Source organism: Pecten maximus, unplaced genomic scaffold (assembly GCF_902652985.1).
Source record: "Pecten maximus unplaced genomic scaffold, xPecMax1.1, whole genome shotgun sequence".
In the NCBI taxonomy this organism is placed as follows: domain Eukaryota; kingdom Metazoa; phylum Mollusca; class Bivalvia; order Pectinida; family Pectinidae; genus Pecten; species Pecten maximus.
In genome coordinates, this window is record NW_022980514.1 from 11,667 (window position 1) to 16,839 (window position 5,173).

The 5,173-nt window shown below is 34.8% G+C and overlaps 1 long non-coding RNA gene across 1 annotated transcript; it reads left to right on the top strand.

Moving 5' to 3' along the window:
* Window positions 1-3,499: 3,499 nt before the first annotated feature.
* On the top strand, window positions 3,500-4,810 carry LOC117319530. The gene is made up of 3 exons (XR_004530761.1): window positions 3,500-3,921; window positions 4,035-4,105; window positions 4,672-4,810. It is a non-coding gene; the product is annotated as an uncharacterized LOC117319530 (long non-coding RNA).
* The last annotated feature ends 363 nt before the right edge of the window (window positions 4,811-5,173 follow it).

Here is a 5,173-nt window from a genome sequence, read left to right on the forward strand (position 1 = left end):
TGAAATAATGAAGTTGATTAACTACTATATATATAGTTTGGAAAATATGAGCATGGATTTCTATATCTACAGGTAATTTGAATGCGCCCAAGTGTATGTCTATGCTATTAGCCACACCGGAATCGTCCCTGTAAACTGCAAGTAGCATATACACACGTATATCAACATAAATAATGATAGTAAGAAAACACACAACGTCTTTAAGTCGTGTATTTAAACTACGAAATGTTTAAATAATTGTACAGTCTATGTATGAAACCCGCTACAAAAAGTCAGACGAAATAATTATAAGCTATAGTATTCAGGATAAAATTTGGTTTTCTTCAAACAATTACGAAACAAAAAACATACATTATGTCCCCGCGAGGACAAGTAATGATCTTATCAATGTTTATCGTCTTCTCATCCGTCACAGGTCGTACACGTATATGGATCAATTTCTCAAACAGACATCTTACTAGCTATATACTTCAGATATATGTGATGACTAAATTATGCAATTAAGGACTTTGCTAGATCACGTAAAAATAAGTCTGAGATCTTTCACTGAATAACGAGCCCCTTATGTGGCCTCTCCGAGGTCATGGCATCTGAGGTCATGCACAAAGCGCCATCTATAAACAGGTCAGCTAAATCAGTAGTGATTAAATGCATAGGCCTATATACAAGTATTGAATTGCAGATCATTTAAACCATCATTTATCAACAGCAGCAATTGAGACGTTAAGGGAATTTTGTAGACTCACTATACGGTATCCGGATGTTTTTTTTATTTAGTTATACCCATGATCGTCACGGAGAACCGTATCACTTCGAATTCGAGTCTTACATTAGGGATAGGACACTTGCATGTAAGTCACAAAATCTACCAATCGTCTCGACTGCTAGCGGTAAAAAAATCGGTACACGTACAACGATAAGGGTCGATAATGGTCAACTGAGAGCCACACCACCACAGGTAAAACCGAGGGCTGAATGTAATCGTGGCCCTCCGGGACTGCATCATCAGGATTCGCGGCGGACAAATTGCTTTGATGTTTCGCGGAGAAATGATCACCGCGGATTTTGATGAACACATTACCACCGGGAATCGCGATGACGCCGTGTTCATGATCCCTGATAGGGATTTAGGGTGATCAGTCGCGGTGATTGACCCCTTGAATAGAAAATCAAACACCGGCACATGGTGACTTTGTGTTCATTCCTACGGCCTGCACTTATTACATAAAATATGATAGCCTATATATACAATTAATATATATCATATGCCTTCAATTGCTCTGGATAGCATGCTAGTCGGTCTCCTGTATGTTGTTCAGTGAGAGGTAGTCACCAACTACTACAAGGAGACCCAGCCTCTAAATTATCCTTGCTGTTAATAGGGAGATAATCCCAGTAAACAAAACAAAAATCTTGCTAGATTACTTTCAGAATTTTTTTTCATGTTTGTATAGCATTGAAAATTAAAAAAAAATATATCCTGTACACAACCAATTAATATAGAACAGTAACATGACACATGAGTGTACCCTTATCAATTTGCAGCATGGACTGCAATGCAGCATATGCTGCAATCATGCTGCTTTTATGCTGGCATCATGCTGCTAGTTTCACAGCATGATTGCAGCATGTGCTGCATAGCAGCATGGTACCATGCTTCTGTACAGCATGTACTGCAACCATGCTTTAAAAATTGAGGTAATTGAATATCTGAACTCTATCATGCTGCAATCATGCTTTGTCGACTTAGTTAATTTATCATATGCACTGTATCATGCTGCAACCATGCTGCAATAACTTTGCCAGTTTGGATATCAAATCATATCATGCTGCAATCATGCTGTGTGGACTTGGTGAATTTATCATATGAATTGTATCATGCTGCAACCATGCTGCAATAACTTTGTCATTTTAGACAGGATATGTACCATGCTGCAACCATGCTGCAATAACTTTGCCAGTTTGGATATCGAATTATATCATGCTGCAATCATGCTGTGTGGACTTAGTAAATTTATCATATGAAATGCATCATGCTGCAACCATGCTGCAATAACTTTGGCATTTTAGATAGGATCTGTACCATGCTGCAACCATGCTGTATTAACTTTGCCATTTTAGATACAAACTGTACCATGCTGCAATTATGCTGTATTAACGTAGTTAATTTAATGAACTGCACCATTCTTTCATGTATTAACATGAATTACTTAAGTTGAAATGTGTATATGCTTGGCCATTCTGTATTAGCTTAAAAGGGCATTCCTTTGTTCGGACATCACAAAAATTCTGTGGGTGAAATGTAGGTCCAAGCGAGGATCCAAAATCTAGGACCAAATTTCCCAGGTACCAAGATTAACCTAAACAATTATTAATTAATAAAATAAGATACAGAAAATTAACAAAAGTTGGTATTAGATATTTTAGTATCTTTTTTTAATTTTAAATAAAACATAGAAAATTTCCAGGTATCAATGGTGATAACAAAATAATTTTTAAAAACATGTTTGTGTTGCAAGAAAATTTCCAGGTATCAATGGTGATAACAAAATAATTTTTTAAAACATGTTTGTGTTGCAGAATTTCCTTTTTATACTTGATCAGTACCACACATATTTATTTAAAATTCAATAACAATTATTTTGATTAAGTATTTCGTTTATAAGTATGTTCTTTGTTAGTATAACGGTTCACAGCTTTTAAATGTGATATTTTGTCAGCTTTCACTTGTAGTTCTATCTCAGAAGGAATTAACTTAAACATTGATGAATGTTGCAAGTTAGTACATTCGTGTGACGACTTAAAACTCATCCCTATAAAAATTTCATTCAAATTTTCAGAGTTTAGATCGTTTTTTGAAGAACCAGTATATTGACTTTTGCTTCGATTATACACTTTTTATCGGAGATAGAATCAGTCACTTTATCCAAACACTGACATAAACCAAGACGTTGCCGTTTACCATGCACCAGCTTAATACCAGGTAGCCATACATGTAACATGTTCGCCAAAACAAAATCGGGGTCACTCTACCAACAGTTACACATGTGCTTGGAATATCGCTTTTAATTCAATCAAATAAGATTAAAACCACCTGCTCTTTGTCTTTGTATCGCATACTTTCTGGATATATGCGGTGTTAAGATTACATCTGATAATAGCATACGAAATCACATCGTGTTTGACACAACATTCATCGCTATGATAAACTCCAATAAACATGTGTCGAACTTATGTTGTCACTCGGACGCTTCCTTGTATATTGAAGTTAAGCGCTGTGATGATCTCGACCTCGACATGAGTTTACTAACAACAGACGATATTCCCGTACTTTAATCTGAATTATTTGAAATCGTGAACATAAAAAGAAAACGTGCATTGGTCGGTTCTTCGTCTGAAAATATTAAACAATAGGCGTATGACAGACGAGGCCAAAACCTCTGGTCAGATTACATGTTTATCGTTCGGTTCACCTATGACCTCGTTTGTTGAGTTACCTTGCTCCCGAGATGTGACGAGAGTGCTCCTCGAGCTCGTGCGATCTAAATGTGCACGATGCAAGTATTAAATACTGTAATATTTATCTTAAAAGTATGACACAATAGAAGTTTATGATTTAGAATAAAAAACACGCACAAGTAAAAATGAATCGTGTTAATCTCTGGCAGTAAACTATTTATCCCATGATGCAACACACACGAGTTTAGCGGGAAGTCTGATAGCCATGTTTGAATTCACCGGATGTTTATTTCCAGAAGAAAAGTATAAACAAACACGACGATAGCCTAAAAACGAAGTTTGTTTCCCGTCTTACTGAAGAAGATCGACTTACTTCAAGTTACTGACGAATGAATATTAGCTTTCTCGTTGTTTTTGACGACCGATGCATATTTTTACCGACAAACATCGTCACGAGACAGGGTAAGTTTTAATTATATAATCTTCTTCACGTTCTGACATCGTTTCACATTATACGACGATGAATTTGATATAGATCTATTCATATCAATAATACCTAATTATTTATTTTTCAGGGTTTCGATGATTAATTTATCACAGATTACACGGCCGAAGGAAACGCAGTACCGATCCATGTGTTACAATCGTAAGTTTTCAATTTTATTTATTTATTATTAACGATCTTCGGCCCGACTTAAATTGCATTTTTTCCCCACTCACACAACCCTTGTTATGATTATGACGTACATACGTATTCACAAACAATGGTGAGGAAAATTTGTGTTTTGGATAATGAAACCTTTCGTGAAAGATCTTTACCTCCACATTCTTTTGAGAATCGATGTTTGCAGATTATTGCATCAAATTGAAACGATTAAATGAAATAGGTGAATTAAGATGAATTATAAGTAAGTAACATTGTTTTATGTATAGTATATTGCAGTTTCACATTGATATGAACTGATGGAGAATTCGGGAGTAGCTTGATTTAATTAATAATTAAGTCATCCTGGCAAGTTTTATTTTGTAGCTTTGTGTGACTGGCTTAAATTTTCTTGATAAAAAGGCTTCCAAAGCAAACATAATGAAAATGATAGCAAAGTGATCATGAAAAGTACATAAGTTAAATACATACATTATCTTCAAAAACTTGACAATTATTCTAATTTTGAAATAAAAGAATATTCTAAAAGTCTTTCTTTCTTCCAACAGAGACTGAGTCTGCATGCAGTACATTCTGGAATGAGGAACACCGCATGCATTGTGGTCCAAATTGATGGCATTGACTTAACACAAAGCAGAAAGGAATGAAGAGAAATTAAGAAGTTTATGTTTCACATTAATTAAGATTATTCGATATGTTATCTGTCGAGGTATACAACATTTCCTTTCATAATAAAAGTGTAAACATTAATATATATATATACAAAAAAAAATCATGTATATAATCTAAAAATCCTTGTTAGTTATTTGTTGTACTAGCAAAAAATATAATATAGTCGTCTCAAGCTTGGTTGTATTGAAATCCCCGGGGACAGTGACAGAGATATATCACTACAGTACGTGCTACATCAAACAACACATCATTGTTCAAATTGTCAATCAACATTTCATTTAGTCAGTATTTAGAAATGATTCCAAAATTATGATAATCTTTTCACGGTTTATTAGAAATAATGTTAAATTCGATAGAAGAAGTCTTCGACTGTTGCTT